Genomic DNA, 27414 nt, shown 5'->3' with positions numbered 1-27414 from the left:
TTATATTACACATATCTAAAAGGCTGCAATTAAATTAGGTCCCACTGCACTTGCCATTAACCAAATGTGTAACTAATGGCATTTCAGGCCCTCAGGAAAAATATTTAATTCTAAGGTAAACTCCTCAGGGCAGAAATTACCCACATTTTTGTTCTGTGGGAAAGCAGTGTCTGGTGTTGGTACAGTCTAGAGGCTGCACCACAATCCTAATAATAATAGCAGTAATGATAATCAATATTAATGATAATTAATATTGGTATTTAATGTTACTTCAGTTTTATCACAGCTTACTCCTATTTTTTGTTTTCATATGATGTGATAAGAATGTGTTTCATTCCTTCAGCTGAAGAATTATTTATTCAAGGTTTTGGTGCTGGTTAAAGATACTTTGCTCTGCTTCCAGGGAACAAATAGGCCAATAGAATAAGTGTTTGGTGGGATGAATGGTGTTAGGAGTGAGGACAAATGGTGAAGAGAGGGGACACCATCAAAAGCTGGTCCGCTCCACGTGAATGTTAACACTTGTTCAATGTTCCACGATGAATTCCTTCAGTACCCCGAGTTACTGGAAAAAAACCCGCTGCACTGAGAAAGCCGCACACGTCACTGCTGAGTCGCAAGATGCCATGGTCATATCAGCACACGTTTTTTTTCAGTGTTTGTTTTTAGGGGTTTTGTCACCCTACCCTAAAGAAGTAGATGCCTTTTAAAAATTGCTGCCAGGTGTAGATTTTAAACATATTGTTCTTAAGCCAAACTGGGATATATATATATATATATATATATATATATATATAGGGACAAAATGTCAAAATGCAAAGGCAGGACAGCTTAGTGTTAAAATGTTACAAACTGCAATTGCTGATTTAGTGCTGATTTATTACTGCAATGCAAGGGTTTAATATTTGTATGTTTCATTCTCCTCTCTGTGAGTATAGGATTATTGTGACTGCCAAGCAACAACTTGGCATGGTTGCAGTTAGTGCCCTACTCTGTAAATGCTATTGCAAAAGTTAGGTTCCAAATGACATTAAGCCAGTTAAAATTTCAAGCAGAGTTTAAAAAAAAAACCGACAAAACACCAAAAAAAAAACCCCACACAAAGAACAAAAAACCACAGTAAAACACTTTACAAGCACTAGAACAGTGAACTGGCTAAAGTTCTGTCCTAAAAATACAGGTGATACCTATCTACAAAAATGGCTCATTTGTGTGAGTAAAATATCGTTGTAACCTTGCAAGAAAAAGTAATCTAGAAGGCATGGATATCTGCACAATGCTAAGACATGTCCAATTGAGTTTTCCTGCAAGTCCTTTAAAATATCACCCAATTGTCTCAGCTGCCCCTTCTGGAAATGCTTTTCTTTACCTTCAGCCTGTGGAGAGAAATGTTTAGAAGCCCGTGTGTAAAACTGCATTGAAGATTAAAAGCCCCAGGAACACATGAAATTATATCAGTACTCATGTGCTTTGTATTAGTGAAGACCAGATGGTAAGCATGCCTTTCCTATCATTTTTCCGTCTCTTCCTATGTTCCCACCTGGGAGAATGTTATGAATTTTTTAAGAAAAATGAATGGGCATTATAGCAACAGAATTGTTTTTTTGCTGTCCAAATAATGACCATTTCTTTGAGCAACGTTTTCATTGTTCAGCTTTCTTTTCTAAATGCATCTTAAGTTAAAAAGCCTGCTTAGTCTTCCAAAAGACTTTTGAATATGAAATGCTTTCCAGCTTTTAGACGTTTTTTGGGTTTTGAGGGTTTTTGTAAATTATATCTATTATGAATATTGATACTCCATTTGATTAAAAGGATGTGAGCATTCTTTTAGATCAGATAAAATAGGCAGAATTTCTCCTATGCTGAGATCCAGGATGCTGCAGATCTTTCAGTTCTCTGATGTTACTCCTTCCTCCTCAAAGCAAGCAAATAAGGTAGAACGAACAAAAAAATAAGCTCTGCTATGCTCTGACTGGACTTATATTACTTTTTTTCTTCTTTTTTTAACTCTTGAATTTGTATTTAGCATGTAAATTAGGCAGATAAATACGTAGTGAGCCCCTGTCTTTCATACCCAACCTTCTCTCTCCCTCATTTGTGCCACCATTGTCATTTGGCTGTGTGATGGCCTGCCAGCAGCTCTGCTGTAAGCTGGGCTGCTTTGTGAAGAGCTCCTGTGGGGGTCTTTCTTGTCTTTGGCAAACTCTTCCTAAAGAGTATTTTCTGCAGTGTGCCAGCAGCTCTTGGCACAGATTCATCAGCTCACAGTGACTTGCAGTGCGGATACTTAATAGTCATCCCCTGTAGCTTGGCAGTAGCTGAGATGGATAATGCAGCCTCCAAGTTGCTCTTTGCATTTTAGGTTTCTTCTGAGTGGCAAACTTGGAAACTCCAATTTAATCAATATAAACCACGGAAAGAGAAAAGGGGAGATCCATCTTGCACTTCAGAGGATGTTTTACCAACTTCACTACTATTGAGAGAATAAGAATGTTTCAGGCAGAGAAGAGGAAAGATCCAACAAGCCAATACCACTGAGCCTTCAGCGAAGGAGGAGGAAAGGAAGAACAGAGGAACTGCCTCAGCTTTTGTCAGTCATGTCAAGCAGGGAGAAGGATGTGAAGATGGGCGTCCATAGGCTGTTGCTGTAGGGAAACATACCACTCCCCAGACTCAGGATAACCCTAAATCTCAAACACGTCAGGACACAATGATATCTCCCACACACCTGGCTGCTTTACTCTAATGCATTCTCAGCCTTTCCCTCCTCTTCCTTCCAATCACACATGCTTCCCTTCCTGTTTACAGCACACAGGACAAGCCCTTCAGCTCCTCAACCCTTAGGGCCTGCTGCATCATACTACATGCTCTGCAGAAAAACCCCGCAGCACCCTTGGACCATGAGGGGTCCCAGCAGCAAGTTCCCACACAAAAGCAGTTCATCACCTGAGGATGCGGAGCTAAACCACTTTCAGGAAATTAAAAACTCTTGCTAAAAAATTTGGTCCCGGATTTGTGAAGCTTTTGTGGTAATGTTCTGGGACCAAACAAGCTGCAAAGGCAGGAGGGCAGGAGCGAGAATGTAGGTCAGCTCCCATGGTTATTTCATGTCATGGGTGCTCCCTGGGTCCCTGCTGTCCAGGGCTCCCTTCCCGGAGTGTGAAAGACACACTTATCTCTGTGTGTGTGTTTTGGGGACAAGTCTCCCTGAGGAGGGCTGGGACGGGGATGCTCTGAGCCGAGAGACCACATCCTAGTCCGAAGATGCGGTCGAGGTGAGGGCGGCGGGGCGCCCTCCCAACCTCCGGCCGGGCTGGGCGGTGCCGGGGGCTGGCTGCGGGAGGAGGAGGAGGAAAAGGCCGGGATATTCCTGAATGAACGGCTCGCTCCTCACCCCACACCTCCGCCCGGCTCCCGCCTCCCTCCCGCCACTCGCCGGTGTCTCTTCGAGGCGCAGCCAGTTTCTATAGCGACGGCGCTGAGCCGCGGCTCTTCCGAGTAGTAACAAAGCCGGCCGCCCGCTGCCGCGCCGGGGCTGCGGGGGGAAGCGGCTGCCGAGGACACCCGGACAGGTACGGAGCGAGGCCATGCCCGCCCCCGGCCGGGGGGTGCTGCCGCCGGGGGACGGCTGCGCCAGGGACAGGGGCTCCCCGCGGGCCGCGGGGAAAAGGGGGAGGCGTCCGTCTGTCCGTCCGTCCGTCCGCCCGTCCGTCCGTCCTTCCGTGCGCTCGCGCCTGGGGCAGCCGATGCACAGCGGGGTGGGCTGCGGGCTGCAGGTGCGCTCAGGGTGCCCCTTCCCGACCTGTCCCCGGCACGGCCGCAGGCACCGGGACGGGTCGGCTGCCCCCGCCTTCCCCCCGCCTTCGTTCCCCCCGTCTGCCGGGGCGGCGGCGGGAGGCGGCGGCACGGGCGGGCTCCGCGCCCCGGGCGGCAACCGGTGGGCTCGGCTGGCCCCTCTCCGCCGGGCACAGCGCTGCTCCTCGTCCCTTACGGTTACCCCTTCATAGTAATAGTAATAATTTCGCTGTTGTTGTTGTTGTTATGAAAAATATGACCCCCTGGAAATTTTGGGGTTACAGAGTTTCGTTTCTTCAGCTTTATAAAGTGATGATGGATAGGGTAATAGCCTTAAAATGCGCTACTTTGTTTTAAAAAAAATAAAAATCTAAAGGATTGGTATTGCAGAGTAAACAAGACAATTACTGCTTGTTTTCAGGAGTAAGTGTACCGAAAGATTTTAGGTAAAATGAGTCTAGCTTTCCAAGTCGGAAGGCTAAGATGGTAGAGGTGATAAACGTTTGCTTATCTCGGGCTGCCAAGGTTAGGCAAGAATAAGTCGTCCTCACCTCCTGAGATACTAATGTCAGTGAGTGGATGGGAAGGTCATTAGCAGGTCATTAGCCTGAGCAAGGCTTGTGGTGGCTGTAATCAATAACATCCGAATGGTAGTGGCTGTGTGAATAGACATGGATTTCTGCAGAAGTTTAAAATCCAAAGGAACTTCCTGATGATAAGAGAAGGCTGACCCCGCATGATGAGGTCCTAGGGAGCAGTCATTGTGCTTCATTGCTGAGTGATTTAGGAAATAAACGAGATCCTGGGCCAAAGCAAAATTGTGCTGTGACATGTATGCAGCGCGCAGCACGTTCAAGATGGGAATCTTCCTGGCTGTGAACAAGGGGAAAAAGGGAAATAGTACCTGAGAGGAGGACACTGTGACTGAGGACATAGTTATTGAGTAGGTGGACAAGAACTGACATTTTAAGAAAGATGTAATCTAAATATCAGATCATTTGAGATTGAAAACAGTATACATAATGTAATATCAGGGTTTCAAAACTCAAGGGCTAAGCATTGACTGGAAGAAGTTTGAGAAGTGTATATAAATGAAATGCTGAGTGAAAAGTGGAGCTACCATTAAGCAAATGATGTGAAAACAGTGTAAAGAGAAGATACAGTTCTTCAGCAATCATGAATACAAGTAGAAAAGAAAATGGAGACAGACTTCTCTTGCAAGAGATATATAAATAAAATGAAGTTTTAAACGAGTGTTGATCAAGTTTCAACTTTCCTCAATGTAACATTTAAATCATTAGTATCATAACAACATGTGACGTGGAATTCTATTTTTTTTAGAAACAGGGAAAAAAAAAAAAAAAGAGTGGAATTTCTTAGATATGTTGATTGCAGTGGTTTGCCCAGTGTTTCTAAGTGCTTGTCCTTCTCTTTCAAAAGTGTCACAACAGTTGTTTTCTTGAAAGAGTTATAACCTTCTGAATGACCTCTGTTTTTCATGCAACACTGGAAAGCAAACTCTTGAGTTCATAAAATGTGTAAAAATGTAGACCTCAGATTAGTTTAGTGTGATGGAAAATAGCATTTCAAGACCACACTGTGGGCTATCTGAAATTGAATGTGCTTGCAGGAAATAAAAGATGGGCTGTGCATAATAAGGGCCTGGACACTTCTACCCCCCTTAACTGCATGGCAGAGAATGAGAAGCAATAGAACTCAATATCTTGCCTTAAAAGTGAAAGGGATAAGCAAAATATTTATGGTTATGCTGCCTTGTGACATTTCAGTCCCGAAATTGTTCCTTGTGGAACAATTACGAACTCGGCTAGCCAAAGTTTATCGACGGAAAAAATGTAGTAGTTGAGGCAGTACCAGGAAAGAATGCAGTAGTTCAGTATAGATAATACACCCCATAATATAGCCTAACATGCATAAGGGCTACTAGTGGTCAACAGTTCTAGCAATTAGATCACAGTCTCTCAGACTGTCATTTCACCTCTTTCTAGTGCTCCTCAATCCAGACTAGGTTTATAGAAAACCTGTTGGCAAATTTTTTTTGAAAGCATCATCTAAAGCTGTGCACTCTGTGTTGATATAAGGCCACTGCAGCAGCCTGCTTGCCATTATTCCTCTTGCAGTGTTCAGTCTTAACATTTTTATCTATATCCTAATTTGATGACTTGCCATTAAATATTTTTTCCTGGAGATGTACATGTGCTTGCTTTAGCCAGCAACTTTTTCAAGTATACAGGGACACTTATCACCTGCTGCCTGGAGGCTGTGATTTCAGTCCTTCCAGCAAGGTTGCTAAGGAGTACTAGGGATCCTTGGAGAGCAAAGCTCAGGAAATTCTCCTGTGGCCTTTGCACAAATTGTGTGCTGAAGCATTGCCTGTCCAATATAAACTACTGTTCTGACAGTAATATAGTATGGCCAGATGTGTACCTTATGCATCACACTGTAACATAAGATAATTGTGACTTTCTACTGAAAACAAAACATCTGCAAGTGTGAAAGTGCTGTGATAAGCTGCAAAGAGCTCAGGCCTCTTCAAAATGCATCTTAGGTTTAAAATTAATTTGCAAAGACAAATAAAGAAGTACAAGATGTGCAGCTTTTAACCTACTACAGCTCTACACTTTTTAAAATCAAATCCTGTGTGTTTCATTCAGATTGTTTTTTCCTGTAGAGATGATGCAACACAGCATTTTAGGCACAATAAGTGACATAACTCACATACCTTTCCTTTTCCCATTTTATCTTTTCCACCATCAAAGAGTGGACACAAACATTCAGTACAAGCTGAAATAACTTAGCAGCACTTTAAGTTTAGTCCAGGTAGCATGAAAACCTGAGATGTTTAGCTGATCTCTAAAGCATTGAGCAGAGACTTCAAATCCATTTAGGTTCTGTCTGTTCTCTCTTGCCATTTCCAAGAAATTTAGCCAAAGTGTTACAAAGCTGTAGTTCTCTAAAAGGGTCAGGTTCACAAAGTGTTATGTAGATATATATTTAATTTTGAAGGTAACATCTATAAAGATTACCACCACTGGTGGTAGTCCAGAAATTGGAGAAAGGTATCGGGACAGATTGTCTTATCTCTCAGCTTTCCTACTTCAACTTGGAATTGCCCAAGTTATTTTCAGAAAGGTGGCCTAGAAAGAAAAGGGTGTAACAATCTGGTTTTGAGAATAACTGTAAGGAAACCTGGCTATGTGTATGGGGCTGTAGTGAGAAAGAAGGTGGGGGCTGATGTGCAGCCCATGGTGCAGCCCTAGCCCTGGAGTCAATGGGCATGGTGGGAAGTTATTTGGGACTGGTACGAGGAGTCGGGTTGAGACGGGACTCAGACTGGGACAGGGTGGTGGAGACCCAGCTAGGAAAATCTGATATTAGACTGTGTTCTCAGGCCTGAAGGCTTCTTTCAGACCCCCTTTTGTAAGCCTTCAAGGCTGTATTGGCAATATCCATGGCAGAAGGTGTTGGTCAGGAAACCCAAACCTTTCCATAATAGTTTTAGGGCAGATGTTGTTCCAGGCAGGGGAACTGATCTTGGCAGGCAGTGCATGGCAAAGAAAGAAAACTCCCATTTCAGATGGATAGCCGGTCTGTACTCAGGCAGGAGATGTTCTCCTGTGAACAGAAAGAAAATATTCTCCCCCCGTTGGTGACTCACAAGCAGTGACCTGATCAGAGTCTGCTTGAAAAAGCATCTGACCTTGAAGCTTCTGCTGTGGAACAGCTTTGTGTGAAAGTATGGCTTGACCACTGAGGAGCTAGCTACACAGCAAGTGTTTACCAAGAACCTGCAGATGCCATTTGCCTCCCAATACATGATGGGGGACCCAGAGTATTTCCACAGAAGTATTCTCTGTGAAAAACCAGTAAGCTCAAAACTCAAGCTGATACTGGCTTTCCACTCTTTAAACAATTCCTATGAGTAACTCTCAAAAAAAACTTTGAAAGGCTTACTAGTGCTTCTACCAATATTGAAAATATTTAGTTTATTTAGCTAGAATTTTATAAACATCTTAAGCAGAAATTTTGAGTACTGTTTGAATCACCAGGTGGAACGTTGTATAACGTGTGTGTAATGAGGGCTTTTATCTTCCTGTATCTTTCAGTTCACTGAATTACATTTCTATGCTGTTAAAGTGACAGCTAAATGAAAGTCAAAAAAATAAACAGTGCTGTGTTTGGTACTAGGTTCAAATGGCATGATGAGTGAATTGCAGGGCCACAAATTATACAATGAGAATAGACCAAAAATTTCACTAAATAACTGCCAACTATACTGTGAACTCAGTGAAGCTTCCTGTGGAAGAAGATCATGAGTTACTGTATGAATAAAACTGTATTGTAATGTATATATTCAGTGGAATCCTGAAGTTTTGTAATGCTCTAATACTTGGATTTTCTTTCACTATATTACAGACATTTTACTGTATCCACTGAATCAAAGAGCACTTTTGTAGCTGATGCTTATTCTTTATAATCAAGTTGCCTCTCATTCTTTGACAAACTAAACAGATTGAGCTCTTTAAAGCTTTCCCTTGAAGGAGATTTATTCACCTCCTGAATATTCTTTTTGTGACTATCTCATTGTTCCTGTGAGAAACTGTGCAAACCGTTCAAAATCCTATATAGATTGTGAACATAGTGACTGTGCAACATATCTTAGTTTGAGTCTCACCACAGTCCACACCACATTACCCAGGTAATGGTATCTCAGCTGTGTTTTCCTCCTTACCTTTCCCATGTTGCTAAATTCATGTTGCAAAGATCTCACTCAGATTATTATTTGTCTCTATGACTTCTCTGTGTCTCTGCTTATTACAGGGGGGGTGGACTAGAGGTAGTCCAACCTTTAAAAGTTCATTCCAACCAAAACTGTTCCAATCAATGATTATGTATTCACAGTGTGAATTAGGTATCCAGTTTACCTGAGTAGTCACAGCTTTTTCTACAGTAATCTGATACACTAATAATACAACTAGCAAGTACTTCAGTATTTAAGAGAAGAGCGCTTTTTTTGTGTGTTAATTTCTCATTTTATTTGTATCACTTGAGCAAAGTTAGGTGGAAATGCTCTCTGTGCTTTTCAAGATTCTAATGTATTTCTCCTTTCTTCTCTGCCATCACCATGCCAGACTTAAAGTTGTCTTTTCCTTCTAATAGGCCTCTGAGTTAAGTCCCTGATGTTTGTGTTATTAAATTCAAGGTTGACACCTTGAATAACACTTCTTAAGTAAATGGAAATGAAATATGATCTTACTAGTCAGATCTATCTAAAAAGACAAAAAGGGAGAGCATCTTCTGATGGTATTTACAGTCAAGATGATAGGAATGGGTCACTGCTAATTTAAAGATCAGCTAACAATGAAAAATTTCATTTCTGGCTCTCCCTGTCTTCTAAAAATTAGGAACAAGTATCTATCCAGTAATAAAAAAACTGCCCTCTTTATATTTTAAGTTTTTCTTAGCCTGAAATATCAACCTTAATCTTAAAATGCCATGTCTTCCATAGGACAAAGAGAGAACAGAAAGCATACCAACAATGAATCATCTGTTTTTGTTATCAGTCATTCAGACCCTTTGGTGATGGATGGGTGAATAGATTGAGCCTAGAGCTGTAAGCCAGCTTGGCAGCTGGCAGGTAAGTCCCTGGAAGCTCACCAAAATGCCTTCTCAAGCACCACACTTCTGTTTGACTTGTTGTAATTAGCCAAATCATATCCTAGAATATAAATATCCTCTTAACACAATAGGATCACACTTAACCATACATCTTCTTGCAGTAAAACTTAAGCATGAAGAGATTGTACCTACAGGTACCATCTGGTAGGGCTCTGAAGAAGGATGCTTTTTTGGATAGGGAAACAGAGAAACAGTCTTACAAGACCTGGAAAGAGCAAGTCAGAACTGAAAACGAATGGGGTGCGCGGTGCGTGTGATGTAAAGGTGAAGTAATAATTTTGCATATTGATAAACCCACAAAAATCCCAAATCAACTAAGTTTCCAGTAAATTTTGTCATTTGCTTCTTAAGGAGTAATGAAACTTTCTTACACGATGACTGCTTTGCCCAACTATGCCACCTGGCAGGCAAGTTAAAAGCATTTTATAAGCCTGGAATGGAGAAGCACTGAGTGCAGTGGTGTCTCCCTTCCTTCCCCGGTATACCTCCCAAGACAGCTTGTTCCAAAGCAGTGTGCTGTGCTAATGGCAGCATTTGCATTAAGATTCTTTTTATGAATTTATTGTAACATGGCCAAAACATATGCTTTATGCTGAATTGTGGTTTTTACACTCTAAGGATAGTTCTCTGTGTGTTCATCAGTGTAAATGTAAGGCTTCAGTAATGCATATTGACAGAGATTTATTAAAATACAAATTCTCATTGACTTTGTGACTGAGAGGAGGGAGGAGTGGCAAAAAAATACATAGAAAGAAACTTTCTGAGGTGGCTCTTTCAAGTGCAGTTTTGATAGTCAGATATGGCTATGAATAGATTGAACAGCCTTCTGAACTTTACGCCCTTTTAAAAAATGAACGGCCTTCCTATTTTCTGTTTCAGTAAAGTAAAATTATTCATGAAGAGAAATGTCAGTTGTGTCAGTCTTATAATTAATTTTCAGTTTTAATGACATTGACAGGATGCTTCACTCACTGTTTGTCATTTATACAGATAACTCATATAGGGCATGTGTGTGTATTTGAAGTTCTGTAGGTATCTTGAGAGGGTAACAGCTTTTCTCTAGTTCTAGAACACACGTGCATGCACACACATTTATACAAGGTACCTTCTCAAGGTAGGTACAGTATTTTAAATTATGCATATCTATGGACATGTATATTTATATTTGCCAGACAGAACAAGCCTATAAATTGACATAATAGATACAGGTGTGTAAATTTTCTGCATTCAGTAATGCAGATTACTTTACAGACACGTTCATCCCTGTAACCTTTTGTTTGTCTTTTGCTCAAGGAAGAGAAACAATTTCACACAGTGTGATCAGTGAAGTGCAGGTGTGGACATAATTCTATGCAGGTGTCCAAACCAGAATTATCTGTCCACTGACTGTAAAATAGTAACTTGTAATAAACAATCCCCCTGCATATTTGATGCCTCCTCCTCCTTTTTACTGTATTACTCTGCACTTCTTTCATTAGCAGTGTTACGTCTTTATGCTTAGCTTTTTCCCTCTTTTATTTTGCTTACAATCTTATCTGTCTACAAGCAAGAAAGCCAACCTCATTGGAACAGAGATTTTTTCTATTTAAAGTTGTTTCAGAGAGTTACCCTATATGTTTTATTTTGCTGCTCACACATTTGCAATGTCAGTCAAAGCACAGATAAAGAGCAAAAAGAGGCATGAAATAATGCTAGGAGAAATAGTAAATACTGGGAAATGAAAAAATCTACAATGATCAGCACATGGCTGTCTGTACTGAAAAGTGAGGCTCATATTGCTCCATCTCTGCTGGCCCAGAGTTCCTTTGATCATGTTTGATGAGTTGCATTGGTCTGGGAATGTTTGGAGGGTTTATATGGGTGGGCTTCAATCAACACTTGTGTTTATGTTTGTATATTCATAAAATTTAAAATTCAAATGTGTATGTGTGTTTTATAGTAATGCACATAGCTGAGTGATTGGGTTCATTATTTGCTGTTAAAACATTAGCAACAACTTTCATGGACGAGACACAGTAACACAGATTTTTTCTGTGCAAAACATAGTGTCTAAACAGACAGAAATGCAACAAGTAGGGTATGTCAGAAAATTCCAAAGAAGGAGATAATAGTATTTGGCATCGGTTTTGGAGTGGTTTGCTGTGTTTTGCGGGGGTTTTTGTTTGTTTTGGCTTGTGCTTTTTTATGGTGGGGAAGATGGATGCTAAGGGTCTTTCAGGAAGAAATATTAATTATGAGTGGGATTTCTGCACTGGCATGTGGATGAGAGGAAATTTCTGCCCTGGCAGTATGCCTGTTAAAATACCTAATTTTGCATTACCAGACACACTGCAATGCTTATATCAAATTTTCTAGAGAATACACTGGAGGAGTGTGGAGTGCTCAGACAATGGGAAAAGCCTGAAAGACTTGTAGGAAAAAAAAAAAATCAAACTGAGCCCATATATTGCAAGATCATATTGCTCTGAGAGAAGAAACAAATCTTGGTTAAAGCAATTTCATCAGCATTCATAGCACTAAGCAGTGGCCCAGTTCCTGTGCTGCCAGCTCCAGAACTGACGTCATCTGTCCACCATGACATACTGGACCACTCAGACTGGCACACAAATACTGAGCAGCTGCCTCACAGAAATCCAGTTGCATATCTCTAGCAAAAGAAAGACTCTAGTCAGAGATATGAATGGTTATTCACCCATCTGCAAAAAGAAATGCAGTGTGCTAGGCAGCAAACAGCAAGCATCATACGTTCACTGATGAGCAAAGCGATAATGGGGAAGCCAGAGAGAATTGTGTTGATAGGAAATGGGTAAATATTGGAGGTCTGTTCAGCTCAACTCTCTTGTTCCAGGGAGGACACTTGACAAAGCTCACATCTTGCATGCAGCTCCAGATGTCTGTGAAATTTGTTGGTTTTTTTTTTTTTCTCTGATTTTTCTGTCTGCTGCAAGTCTGAGAGAAAGGGAACTGAAGTCCTTGGTCTCTGCTCTGCCTCTCAAGAGTGCCAGCTGCCCTGGACAGACTGAAGCTAAGTTGTTGTGTTCCTGCAGCTGGCTTTTAGGCTCTGGGATATGACAAGGCAAGATATGCACAGGTCACACTAAATTTTGGGTTTCTTTCAGTTACACTGGAACCAGAAAAGGCTGTTGTTAAGGAATAGACAGTATAGAAACATCTTTGATCCCCTGCCTAGACTGAGTGAATTAGCTAAATGGTGAATATTTCGCATTGTTCATCATTGTGGCAGGCCAGAAAGAGCAAACATAATAATTAATACTCAGCATTGTGATAATGCCATTGTGTCCCAGCTATAAATTGTTTAAACGAAGCTTCTCTTTTATTTAAGTAACTCCCTGATAATTCTGTTAAATCTTTCTTTTCTTCAGTCTTGAATCAACTTTTCAATAGAGACATCTTGTATCCTCTGGTGAAGTGGGCTTAAAGGCAGGTGTTTGTATGTGTGTGTCACTCCCTTTCAAGTACTCATTGTAGAGCACAGCTATGACTGAATTATTTTCTTCAAATATCAGATAAAATTATCCAGCTAAACATTATTGTACACATACGTATTGTATATGTACGATGTATTTTATACTGTACATATGTAAATGATGTATACATATATATGTAGATTAAAGCATTAATCTATTAATGTGATAGAGGAAATATAAGAAGATATATATTGAACTACTTTTCATGGAGTCATAGAATAGTTTGGATTGGAGGGGACTTCAGAGGTGATCTGGCTCCAACCCTCCTGCCAAGGTCAGGGACATTGTCCACTAGACCAGGTTGTTCAAAGCCCCATCCAACCTGGCACTGAATTTCCACTTCTTTTTTTCTGCATTTTCAGAAATGCAGTGTTTTATTCCAGTTGAACAACAGTTACCAGCAGCAATATTCTGTCTGATGTGGTTTCTTTTATGAAGAGATAGTAGTGCTCATTTTCAATGTCAAAATTGCAATTTCAGCTTTTATCTATGCATTTTCCTGAATCCATATAGAATGGATTTATAAGTATGGAAGCATAGTGTGTTAAACAACTCACTCTCTCCTTTGTAACACTTGCTGGAAAATGCACTGTGTGTTAGACCTGCTTTTGAAAATGAGAATAATCAAAGATGTAATATGTTATAAAGAAAAATACCTGAAAATGTGAACTTTCCTGTTAAAATATAGGCATATAAATGTTATCTTTATTTGGTAGTGCAGTTCATGGGTGGTTGAAATAAAAGTACATTCCTCACTGTGAGTCACTGCCTGGGGGTTTGTGAACTCTCCAGCATCAGGAGGGTTCATAATGCTCCGATGGGCAAAGCCCTCCAGACATGTCTCTGCTTTTGCTGAGAATTATAGTGGGCACCTTGGTGAGAATGGGATTGAATGGGTATAGAAGCACCAAAATAACCATGCAAGAAGGACCATGAGAATGGCACCCAGAGGAGGTCATCCAGATAACAGCGCACATCTAGTGACCTTCCAAGGACACCCACTTCAGGAGACAGGTCAGTGAGTAAAGCCTGATGACTCACAGAAGTGGGTGGCAAGAATAGAGTGTTTGCTGTTGCCTAAAGACAACAGAAAAGCACATCCAGCAGCAGCAGGTGTTTGCCAACCTAAAAAGAAATGAGGATGAGGCATGTCCTGGTCACCATGTCATTGCAAGGGTTGTATTTCCATTATCAATGCTGAACAGACTTTTGGTTCCCTGTGTCTCAGTGCTTGTGAGTGCATGGATTGGACTGCAATCAGCAGCCTCCCATTAGGTAAGATCTCACATTGAACTCTTCTAAGTTCTTGGTACCCACTGCTGCAATATTGTCTTCCAGGATGTGAGGTTTAAACCAGGTGATTTCCAGAAATTCCTTCCAATGTAAATTGTTCTGTAAATCTGTCACTTGAAATCAGGTGTATGTTCTATGAACTTCACTGCACAGGTGATAAGATTAGTATGGTATAGGTTTGTGGTAATTTCTTAAATCTTACACTTTTATCTTCATTTGTTTGAACTACCCATGTTTTGTTATTTAAAAATGGCTTTAAGTCCCATAGGTAAAAAAAAGAAAAAAAAAAAGAAAAAAAAGGCATTTCTGAGCATAAAAAATAGTTTTCAATAATTCTGCACTTGAAAAAAAAATCATTCAGTGTATCTTTCTGATCAGAGGCTGTAAACCTCTGAACTTCAGGGACCTGGGATTGAAATGTCATCTCAGTTGTTGGCTGAGACAGGATCAATCACAAACAATGAGGATTATGTATCCACTTAAAAAAAAATACAGTGCCCAGACTGAACTGTCCAATTTGCAGACCTCATCTTGTCGCATTCTTTATGGTGCTAAGCTGATTGTATGAGGCTGGAGCCACAAGTAATCTCTCTCATTCAGCTCTGCTGCAATGTTGCTGGACATACAGAATGAAGGCATGTTGCTCAAAATCATGCATATCTGTCAGCTCTAGCTCAGGCCAAGAGTTGTGCTTTTGGTTGGCTACTTGTCTGACAAAACACAGTTTCTTTAAAAATACCAAGGATCTGTTGTGAACCCCACCAGACTTTACCCTTAGTAGGATTCTCTGGTAAATGAACAGAGCCATTTGTCACGGTGGTGACAATAAAACAGCTTTCTCCTGAACTTTGCTATTTCACTGTAGCTATTTTACTGTTTTCAGTATCAAAAATGAGTGCTACATTTTGATCCCAAATACTTTTGTGTTCTATCATTCTATTACTATTTATCCCATTCATCCTCGTCAGTGTGGTGGGCAACAGAAGGTATATTCCATTACTCCATTTCTTTTCATATTCAGATTACTACCAAATTTTTCTATCATCTATTCTTGTATAACACACATTTTCCTCACCTCCCACCTCTGTCTGTGCCTTAATACTTTTTAAATTTGATTTCTGTCACTTGTAACATATGCCTTGTAACCTACACTTTCCTAGCCGCCTTGACACTTCCATTGCTTCACTTCCTCTTACCTAACCCCCTTGTCCCTTTTTCTGGCCATCTTCCTAAAGTGTATAATTTTGCTTCTTTGAAATCCCCCACAAATTCACCAAACTTGGTTTTATTCCACTCAGTCCTTCTCCTCCTGTACATGCTTCCTGCTGTGTTTCCTTAGTGTGCTGATTTAGAAAGCTTTTTCCTAAATTTTCTTTGCTTGCACTTAGCCCTCTCTGTCCACTCCCTACAGCAAAGTCTTTCCAATTCATCATACTGCTGCTCTCTTTTCTCTGATTCACAACTCTCCTCTGTAAGGATCCCAAGACTCTCAGGTAACAATCTTATAAATTGTGTTCTGTGATCAGTTGCACTCAGGCAACATCAATAACACAATGGAGTTGAGCCCAGTGGCTTTGTACAAGTATAAGCAAGAGAGAAAAGATAGTGAGCATTTACTTTGAAGGTTCTTTTTTGCTCCATTCAGATCTTGTGCTTAATGATATGGTTATTAAGGTGTTGCTGTAAGATGCCTTATAGGCTTTAAAGACAAATATAATGTGTAGTGCTTTAGGTTGTTTCTCCTGAGAAGCTGAGTTAAAATCTTACCGTGTGAAATCCTGAAGGATTGCTATGGATGGTGAGTGGGATTTCAAGTTCTTTCATAACCCCTGGTGTAATAAGCCAGTGGTTCCACCTGGTATGCTCATAGACTATGAGACACATCTGAGCCTGCAGTGTCTCCTTTGGACGTGATACTGAATCTGTGTGAGCGTATCAAATACTTCATTCACATAATGTTCGATCAGTAAGTCCTTCAGACTTGATATCCTGCCAATGGGGCTGCCACAATTCGTGTATTCATAAACAGTGCCCTTGAGATCTTGTCTGCTCCTTTCTGCACAATCCAGTGTATTAAAAGAACTTTATCTTTTTGGGGAAGGGAACAGTATCCTGTGGTTTTTATGAATGACTAGATGCCATCATAGTTGTTTACTGATGATGTTCCCTGGTTGGAGTTATATATTATGAAGCACAGTTGTTTCCAAGATTTAATAATGTGACAATTAAATTTATTTTCTTCTTCGGCAGCAGAGCCAAGGAGAAATTAATGGTTGTTTGTGTCAGTTCTCTAGTCAATTCAATATGACTTTTGCCTTAGCAGGGATTACAGATTTAGGAACTGAATAAATGAGGCAGTAACAAATATTAGAAATGTCAAAAAGGTATCCTATGAAATAGCAATCAAGAAAAGCATACAGTAGTATAATTCTGCCAGCTTTCTCCCTGTTACCCAAATAAATAAGCATTTTGCCTGAGAAAGGCCTGCATGTGCATCCTAAGAAAATATTTCCATCCAAGATTTAATTCCTGCTGTCACTTTACAAACTAAACTTGGTGACAAGTTTTGACAAACAAATCCCTCAAGTAAAGTTTTTCTTAACACATCTTTAGAGCTACAGGCTACCATAAAGAAAGCAAGTGGAAAACTACTTTTTTCTCAAACAAAGGGATTTTTAAGGCAAGCCAATGTGATTTGTTGACATATTTGTAAGCGTTGCATCTTGTTTGGTTGAATCACTCTTGACTTACGCAAGAGGATCTTTGTCTAATGAGTTACCCATATGCCGTGTTGTCGTTTTTCTTGTCAAAAGACTTGTGACCACTCTGAGCAAAAAGGAGAGAATGCTTTTATTACCATAAATGCATCTCTGAAAATGCTGTGCAGAGCTTTTGATTTTATGCAATTCAGTGGAATCATTGAAAGCTAGAGATTTTGGCATAGACAGCATGATATACTATCACCTTCTGCTGTGGACAAGGAACGCTTCATTAGTAAGACAAAATGGACACTGGGGCTGTCTAGTGAATCTACTTAATATAAAATTCTCTGTTGAAGCAGCTACTTCCCCCTCAATCCACTTCTGACATATGACATATTCCTGTCCATATGTGTTCTGTGAAGCCCACTCAGAAACAGGAGTGTCTCAGGAGAAAAATCATGAAAATTCAAGTTTCTCCAGCCTTCTACTGCAAGATTTGTCACTTCAAACACACAAGGTGTTTATGGGCAGGAAAAAAACTTTGGAAGGCATCTGTATGGAGGAGCACTGACAGACATTGTGTGAATAGCAACATTTGCATAAACTTTTTAGTAACGGGAGAAGAAAGTCTCCATTTTCCATGGTTACTGCTCCTCAGATATCCAGTTCAAACAGACATATCTGAGAATGACAGGTAGAACTTTTGCTGTCTTTTAGGGTATCTCCTATCACATGTCAAAGTGCAGTCTTCTGTAGCTTAATGCTCTACAGCGATGGATTACAGATAGGCAAGATATATTGGCACTGGTTGTAGACAAGGCTCAGCAGATTAACACAGGATGATAGAATGGGAAATGGTACATAAGGTTGGCTGATTCTCCTGTAAGGCAGATTCATTTAGCTCCTCCAGAACTACATGTTATTATAGCTAGGTTGGTTCCAGTATGAATCCAGCTCAGTTATAGCAACACTGTGCTGCAGCTTGAAGTGCAGATGTACTCACTGTTGCAAACTATATTCACCACAATTACTGAGAAATTCCCCTCAGAGTGCACTTTCTTTGGGTGCACTTTCTGAAAGAGCCCTCCAGAAGCAGAGAAGGACAAATATGAGCTCAGAAGCTCTCAAGTAATATTGCAGTCATTTGACTCTGGAGCAGAATTGGATTTTAATCAATTTCACGGAGCATTCTTTCTGTCAAGAGACCAAGCCCAAGGAAAAAGGTATATTTTAACTTGCTGCAAAATTATGCGGTTGATGTTTGCAGAGATGTGAAAAAGTCAGATTCACAGTGGATGCTGCCTTTTGCACTGATTATTAGTCCATCAGTTGTTAACTTTCATAAACTTTGGTTTAGTAGGCTAACAAACAGCAGTGTGCTATCCTGGTGCTTCAAACATGGAGCTTTCCATGAAAAAGTAATAGCATAAAAGACAGCTGATGCTTCTTAGCTTTTGAATAGAGAAAACATCTATATAGGATTTTTTTCCCCCTAGATCTTCAGTCTTTGCAGATTATATGCATTCAGCACACCGGAAATGAAAAACAGTGAAATATATGTTATGCCCTAATGTCTAGGTAATGAGTTCACTTCCTAGCACATCTTTCTAGTATCACCTTTTGGAAAAGAGACTTACACAGTGGAACATTCAGAAGCCTTACAGTCACTTGCTTAAGTGAAAGCAGAGCAGAGGATATTAGTTGTTTAAAATAGTTTAAAGAAAGCTGTCACTTAAAACATCTGGTATTTTAAAATGTTCCTGGTTATGTTTCTGTTCGATCAAAAAAATCTTTTCTTACTTAGTAGAAGGAAAGTAATGTTTTTAATTTCCTGCTTTAGTACATAAGCCTTAGCCAAGCTCATTTGTGATATTGTATAGAAAACCTGATATCCTTGGGAATACTTGCTGAAGAGCTGCTGTGGTGATGTTGGGATTTTTATTACACTAAGTGACATTCATAACCTGTTAGTGTTCATTTTTGTAGTCTTGTAGTAGATGTTGCAAAATACTTAAAACTAAAATCCCCATTGATTTTAGTCGGTTAAGAAAATACCAATACCTGGTCTCAGTTATTAATTTACACTAAACTAAATTTATAGGTTTAAAGGGAAGTGTAATGGCTCTCTATGGACTGTGTTGCTTTTTAAACCTTTAGAATTCCATTTTATGTACTTTCTCTCTGTTTTGTGTGTTGGTTGGAGTGGTTTGTTTTCTAATTAGTTTAATATACAAGCTGTGTTTCTGAATCTGCCTTTATTACTTCCAATATTTCTGAAGCAATGCTTTCCTCTCATGCATTTTGTACTTTGAATATGTTTGACTGGCAGGCTTCAAACATGTTCATTTCATTTAACTTTTGAACCACTGTAGCTGCAAGTGACATCAAAATGCTGTAGCTCTGCTCAAAGAAAAGGCAGTTTCATACCCTTCATTGAGTTTTTTCATATGAGACTTGAGCAGTATAACTCTTTTGAATGATGGAAAATTTGTCAAGTCCAGGCTGCCCTTGTTCCAGAATAGAATTATGCAGCTCTTGCTGAAACAGATTTCCTAAGTGCAGATTTTCCAATGTTTTGCAGGTTCATATTGATCCGACTTAGACCTGATTGGATTATCTCCTGGTGTGGCAGTATATTTCTATCAGAAGCACATGGGAGGGAGATACTCTGCATTCTTAACTGGATTCTGATACCTCCTATGAATAAATTGCAGCCTCTTTCTGCTCTTCTTATCCAGTCCAAAGGGGACTGCATATAGAGTCTCAGCCCGTAAGGGTTCTGCCCTTTGCTTGAAATATTCCATCTAGTAGCACTTCAACTCTTTCACTGACAGTTCAGAATGGGTAAAAATAATACCACATTTCACTGCTAAATAACATGTTAAAGCTGAGCAATTCATATCAGTCCCCCTGAAGTTTAATTGCTTTACAAGCATTAATCTGAGTTAAGCAAGTCTCACCAGCAGAACACTCCAGCGATTCTGACATTAGTGGTCTAGCAATTTATGGAGCTCTGACAGTCCCAGATCATCACCAGTAGCTTCAAAGATACTTCCAGACTAATATTTAAAGCTGCTCTTGTTTCACATGATTCCTGTATTCCTTAAAGGAATAGAATAAAATCTCTGCATATCATATATCACAAATTAATTTCACTCCTTCCATCTGCTTTTTCAATGGCTGCAATTTTATTTCACGTACCTGTGTCTAGAATGATGTGCGTGCAGTTACTGTTGTTTACATATTGTGTATCAATCAGGCCAAATGGAATTTTTCTGCAAACCTTCTGTAAGAGGGCAGTACATGTTGCTGTCAAAGTTAACATCTCCCCACTGACACTTCTCTGTTAGGACCGTTCATTTCCCATGAATGCAGTTGAAGACACACAACTTTATTGCATGTCAACCACATCTACCAATATAGTATTTTTTATAGCATCTGAGTGTTTTATGTTTGCTCTTTTTTTAAATACATCAGTAAGATTTTTTTTAAAAAAATTCTTGGTTACATTTAAATTCTAGTGCTGATAATGATGTAATAATAATAGATATAATGATGTCAGTTGAGGAGGGGTTATATGCCAATTTTGCTGTATTGCTAAAATAAGAATAATCTTTATCCCAGAAATAACTATTTTTAGGTGTGTGCTTTAGGAGAACTAAATGAAATATTTAAATTACACTTTACTGAATCCAGGTTAGAGTATTGTTTCCTCAGACCCCTCTCACTTTTCAGGCTATTGGGACTATTTGCAGCATCAGCTGCTGGTGTTTCAAAAAGGATATGATAGAAGACCAGGTCTGAAAATGTGTTTTGTAAGTGGAAATCTGTATTGGAGTTGGATTATTTTGGTGTAGAGTTTTCAAATATTCTTGTGACTGAAGTAACTGCAGTTGTTTTTTATCATTTCCTTTCTGTGCAGGATAAGATGCAAATTCTGAGCAGTAGTTAAAGCTACTGAGCAAAAGTAGTTAAAGCAGAGTTATCAAATTTATGTAAAGAATACATAAAATGCAGTAGCAGTATTGCCTTGTGTGATGTCCACCCTTTTTATTTCCTGTGTGCACTATCACCATAAAATAGGTAATATAGTAAAATATTTATATATAGTCATATCCTCAAAAATGTCTGAAACAAAATGTACCAAGTTAAACATACTTGTATTAGGTGGATTTTTCTTAATGACAATAGAAAAAGCAAGCAGTACAGCTTCTTTTCTAGCCTATTCTGGGATTGTTTTCAGCTCCATTAGGACAAAGCTAATACCAAACTTACTTTCTATTAAATCCTATTTTGAAGGTTAATTGGAACTTACTATAATGCAATAAAATGATTCCCCTGTGTGGAGTGGAATTTCTCACTGAATGATGCAATCAAGATAAATTTTCTGTCATTTTGTCTCATCTGGTCTCTCCCAAATTATATAACCTAGAAAATATGTCCGAAGACAGAGAATTCTGTTATATTCTGGGGATGTTACATTTTGAGTATATCAATATCTTGTATTAGAAATAATTTGTATTTAAAAAGTAGAAATTATTTTCTTGTATTTCTGGAGTAATTTTAATTACTTACATTCAAGCATACAGTAGCAAGCAAAGCAAGGATTTAAAATTCTGTGGTGCTCCCATCATGTGTTCCGAAACCTAATACAAAATCATATTGGCTTTTAATAGTGTCTAATATAAAGATAAATGCTAGACATATCTGTAGGCCATATGATTAAATATTTATGCCTATATTAAGAAATACTGGGAAGCTTTTTATTTATTTATAATTTTGTGTCTTTTCAAGTCATATTCTAGAACCAATGTCCTACAGTCTGTTCAGCTCTCAGAAGAGCTCCTAAAGGGCACAAGCTCTAAAGCAAAAAGCACAACTCTATCTTATTTGATAAAGCTACCAAAACCCACCCTGACTACCAAAGAGTAGAATGTCTAACCTTTCCCTGAAATTGTAGTAAGGTCTTTTGTGAAATATATATTAACTGGAGCAGATCACTTACCGGTTTCAGAGTCATAAAGGAAAAGCCATTGGCAGGGAGAAAACTGTGCAGGAGAAAATGCCTAAATGGCCCAAGTAAGTAGGTTGTGAAAGAATCAAAAATAATTTTAAAGGAATTAATTCTGTTTAACTAGCATATCTCCAAAATTAAATGTTACCACTTTAGATAGAAATTTCAAGCCATCTCTTTTTACTTATAGATTTAATCTAATTAAGCCAGTTTAAATCAAGACAGCTAATGAAAGCTCAGTTCCTTTGTCCTTTATTAATTTTATTCTTAAACAGCTACAAAGCAACCCACAACCGTATGTCACATTGAGTAGTCACTTGGCATATTACTATATAAATAGCTCATGAATTCTATATGAGGGAAAATTTCTTCTTAAGAAATATTGGAAGAGGTTTTGTTTTTGCCTACAAGCCTAAATAATAAAACATTTTTTTCTACACCACAGTTGCAGGATTCATATCAAAACTGTAGCAGCCTGTAGCTAGAAAGTAAGTAATTGAGAATAGTAGGGTTTCAGTAAGGGTTTTATTGTGTATTAAGACCATTTTCCACTACTGCCTGACACATAATGTGAGTTATTGGAATAACAAAGAAGAATTACAAATTATATTGTTAATAGGAAATAAGCGTCTGATGATTTTGAATATGTACAGGCAAAGGACGTAAAAAGTACCCTAAGAGCCTGTGTTGAACACTGAATTAAGTGAACCCTGTTACACTAAAATCTCCTTGCTTACTTAACAGGATGGGGAGGAGGAATAATAATTTTTAAAGAGACTTGTACTTTTTTTTTTTAGTATGAGATGGCGCATTAATATTACATGACTTCTCATACTAAATAATTAGAGACCCATGAATTCCACTTCAACTATGAAAAACTGTAATTTTCTGTGTTTTGCATTTTTGTGACATTATTGTAGAGGATTGAGAGAGATCGAGCAAAGAGTCTAAATATTGTAACAATAACTTCTGATAAGAATGCTTTTTTATATTAGTCTCAGCAGTCAATAATACACAATTTTTTGCTGTATATGTTGTGGGGTTTCTCTTTCACGCATACTTGTTGGAGGAATAACCTCATTACCTATGCCATTGAAAACGAAGCTTTTGTGAAAAGAATGGAGGCATTTTTCATAGCAGTTTACACAGCTGACCATAAGCCAAGCATGGATCAGTACATCACATTCTGTAACTCCTGTGCAAAGTCTCGCATTGATTGGAGTTGACAGGGAAATGCCCATTGTTAAAACCCATCCACTGTTAGCAGAAATGTGGCATGAAACAGGTTGAACATGTGATAGCTGCTGGCACTTTGAACATTGTCCATTCAAATGTCAGATTAGTAAAGCAGTCTGGGGTGTTTGTTTTTGGGGTTTTTTTTGCATTGTGCTTAGCACAAGCTGGAAAAATCTAGTGTGATGGACATTTCCTGCTGAGTCAGAATGCAGCAAAGCTCCTCCAACATGAATGCAGTGGCCCATAGGAGATGGTTGCTTTCTGGTCTTTGCTGGAGAAGAGACTGAACTATGTTTGGAAAAGTAGAAGTGATCAAAGAGCTTCTGTGACATTTGTGAAGGAAAGTATTTCAATATGTTTTTAAAACTCTTCTTTCAGAGTTTATCTCTTCGGATGCTCTGCCTTTAAGTTGGGGTTTTTTTTTTTAGTGAATTGCTAACATTTGTGAATATGTGGTTGCTAGAAGAGATAGCACTTCAGAGTGTTTAGCACATAATATTGAAAGAGACTTAAAATCAACAACAGATCTGTAAAGAAAACTGGATTATGTTACAGAAATAATTTTAGTAAATGAGATTTACCCAATATATTTCTCTAAACAGAAATCTCAACATATGGCTATTTCTAACCGAACTAGAGAAGTTGGACTCCTTCCTCTCTTTTAGAGAAAATAGACTGAAAAGTCTCCCAGCTGTATTCCTGCTCTGCTAATTTTGTCTCCCTCTTTTCTACCAGCTTTTGCCCATGTGGAGAAGAAAAGGCATTTATTGTGTTCCCTGCAAGTGAACCTTTGCAAGAAGTTCTTTTTCGTGGAAAGTAAGTTTCGCTGTGTTTATTTATCTGTCTATATTTTTTTTTTCCTTCTCTTCTTTCCTAAATATGCTCAGCTTGTATTTAAAGGAAACTTTTTAAACCTTTGAAAATGTCACATGTTGAGTAGGTCCATGGATGATATCTTACAGAAGTTGCTGAGCTCATATATTTGTTTTAGGTCATATGTGAAATATTGGCAAATTCCCCTTCACAGAAAAAAAATTAAAAAAAAGTGTGAGAGATGAATGATAAAAGATTGGTTTGATGAACTGGGCAAAGATGATCTTCCATTAGGGAGGGGAGGCACAAGTTTCCAATCTAATTTGCCCTGTCAGCATGACTGAGCTCCAATACTGAGAGTTTCATCTACAAGTAATTGCTTCTGGCCTCTCGTAAGAGCACTTTGTCTATGCAGTGTTTGATAGATGAGTGCAAAGAAGGGCCATAACATGTTGCACAGCCCATTCACCTTTCTTTCCATGCCTGGGAAGAAAGTCTGCAGCTCCAGAGCAGTGATTAGGACAAAGCCAATCAAAGTCCAGTGGCCAGTGTGGGCTGATGATCCACTGCACTGTCTGGCCATGTGTGGGGTCATGCATAAGGGCTTGCTGTTATTGATTCAGTCTGGTTCTGTGGGTCACCTCCTCTCACCCTCAATGGAAGTAATTCCCCCTGATTCTGGGACTGCCCCCCAGCAGGCACATGGAGCACTGTAGGGACTGCTTGGGACTTCTGCCATCCAGAAGATGCCCCTCTGTCTTCAGCTTTTCTCTCCCTTTTTAGTGAAAATTTCAAGTAGAGGAGTTCATAAGGTACAGGATGGGTGGCACTGCGATGGAAAGAGAGGGAGTCAGAGCTCAAGCAGCAGCAGGAATGATGGATTCACTCTTGTGGTGCTTAGTCAGGACTCTTGCTTGTCATAGGATGTGCTTGTTCTTGAATAAATTGCAGTGGATACTGTCATCATTGGACATGTCTAGTAGTTTATATTTTGTTCAGAAAGCTGCTGTGTGCTACATAATACTCATGGGAATGAAATGTTCTGCAATTGCATTGTGTTGATCCCATCAGATAGATTCTGTGGAAGACAGGATAGCAGAAGGACTCTAGGTTTTGTAAAAATGAATTCATATGTTAAATGAAAGAATTATTATCTAGGAGAGCTGTTTATCTGCGTAAACAATTGTCAGCCTGATTCTTTATTCAGGAAGAGATAAAGCTTTTCAAACACATCACATAGAGTGACTTCAGGATAGCAAAACATTGAATCATAGAATAATTTGTTTTAGAAAGTGTCTCCAGGAAAATCCAGTTCCCTTTGCTCAAAGCAGGGCTCAGTTCCAAGGCAGAGTGGCCTGACCAGAGTTGTATCCAGACATGGATATCTGTAAGGTTGCAGATTTCATTTACATCAGTCTTAACATGTGTTCAGTGTTTAAATACCTTGTGTACTTTTCTTTTTTTCTAATCTGTAATTGAAATTTCCCTAGTTATAACTTGTGTCTCTTGGTATCAAACAAGCAGGTGAGACAAGTTTAAGTTCAGGTGAAAAACTGGATGTAAGAAGGAGCTTAAAATCATGACAAATACCAGAACTAATGAAAATAAACACAGTGCTTTAGAATTTTCATACTTGATGTGAAAGAGGTTAGATTCATCATGACTGCCCCTGAATTTCAAAGTCAGAAAGAACATGCAGGTTGTAGCTCAATATTTAAAATAGCTCAAATATTAATGGAGCACATAACAGGGACATACCTTCTTGTGGCATCATAAAAAAGTGTCTCAAAGAGAAGGATAAAACATGAACACATAGACATGATCTTTTTCTTTTTTTTTTTTTTTTTTCTTTTTCCCTGCATAATATTGCTTTTAACACTCAACAAGTAGAAGTATGTAAATTGTGACATTTTTGGTGAGGGAATAGGATTCACAGGGGCAGTAGTTAACCTCTTCCTTTCTTTAATTCCGTATCCTGCCTGCTGCCAGTAAATTCTCACCTGGGAAGCATGCAAAAGACCTGCTAGAAAATCTTTGATATAAAGCAGAATTTGCTTGAAGGAGTAGCTGGCCATATTTCCCAAGACATGCTTCATCTTCTCAAGAAATAGGAATAATTTGAAGTCAAATTTCTTTAAAAGCTTCAGTTTCCATATATTTTTAATAAGTCTCTGATCAGAGAAATTTTAGTGTATGTGATGTATATAATAGCAGGGCAACATTAATTAAACCCAAAAAGAGAAACTCCTGGCAGTTCCCAGGAGAGAAGAAAAAGAGCAGGAAAGTGGATATTGAGAAGGAAAAATTTCCATAAGAAATCAGGAAAGCAAAAAAGAGAGAGGAAGCATCTGAAACAACCATAGAGCTGAGAGGGTAAAAAATGCATGAAAAGCATTAAGAGGAGCTAGTGATTAAATTTTAATTTTCAAAGGAAAAGATGTATAAATAACAAATAGTAATGAGCAGTTTCACACTAAAACATGTAAGGAGAAGCCAAACATCTAAAGTTAGCTGAAGAAAAAACAATCAATAATATTTTATCAGATGGATATTTTTTTTAGAGACTCTGTGAAGTGAGAAAGATGATGAAAGTCACACTTTCTTGTATAGTACACTAGATTTAAAAAACAGATTGAAAAAAAATTGTAGAATAGCTTATAACACAAACTACAATAGGAGGTTCACTGTGATCTGGAAATTGAGCTAAGGATTCCAGTTTAGCAACTGGGACATTGCTAGTCCAGAGACTTAAAGTGGGTTGGGTTTTGTAAAAAGCTTGGAAATACTAATTACAAGGAAAAAAACTAAAATATCAAGGTTTTTCGAGTTGGAAATTTTCAGAGAAAGGTCATAATTTTCCATAAGAAGCAGACACATATTTTAGAAGACTTTTGGTTAATCAGGAATCTAGTTTTATGTTGTAGGACAATGTTTGCCAGCAGATTACTAACAATACCTTGTTAGTAATCCTAATTCACCTCAGATACAGAAGGTAAATGATACCCAAGAAGTGAAAGTCCAAAACCATCACTTTTTTTTGTTTGGCTTCTTAATTATACAGCAGTTCTTTGCCTTTCTGTAGGCTGACATTTCACTTTTTTTGTTCATCCTTTGGAAAGTTAGCATCTCGTGACATTTGTATCTACCTAAAAGTCATCTAGGAGATGATATTTGGAATGAAGTAAAAAGAGTAGTAGAAATTAATAAGGAAGCAAACAGTGTAACGAAGGATAAAGGATAAATTGTAAGTTCTGTAAAAGATGTCCTTTTTGAGTTTTAGAAGACGTCTAGCTTGTACACTTTGAAAATTGTAGATGGTCTTATGTTTACTTTGCCTGATACGCCATGCCACAAATTTATCCACAGTACAAATAAT

The 27414-nt window shown here is 38.8% G+C and overlaps 1 protein-coding gene across 1 annotated transcript in view; it reads left to right on the top strand.

Moving 5' to 3' along the window:
* Positions 1-3375: 3375 nt before the first annotated feature.
* Positions 3376-27414, top strand: part of RNF182 (ring finger protein 182) — a 29600-nt gene continuing 5561 nt past the window's right edge. The window contains exons 1-2 of the mRNA XM_015650644.2: positions 3376-3572; positions 23961-24041. The gene's annotated coding sequence lies outside the window, so the exon portion shown is untranslated. The remainder of the gene's footprint in view (positions 3573-23960; positions 24042-27414) is intronic.

The sequence above is a fragment of the Parus major genome, chromosome 2 (genome assembly GCF_001522545.3).
Source record: "Parus major isolate Abel chromosome 2, Parus_major1.1, whole genome shotgun sequence".
NCBI lineage: Eukaryota > Metazoa > Chordata > Aves > Passeriformes > Paridae > Parus > Parus major.
The sequence above is the reverse complement of the archived record's forward strand: the minus strand, read 5'-3'. Positions and strand labels throughout refer to the sequence as shown.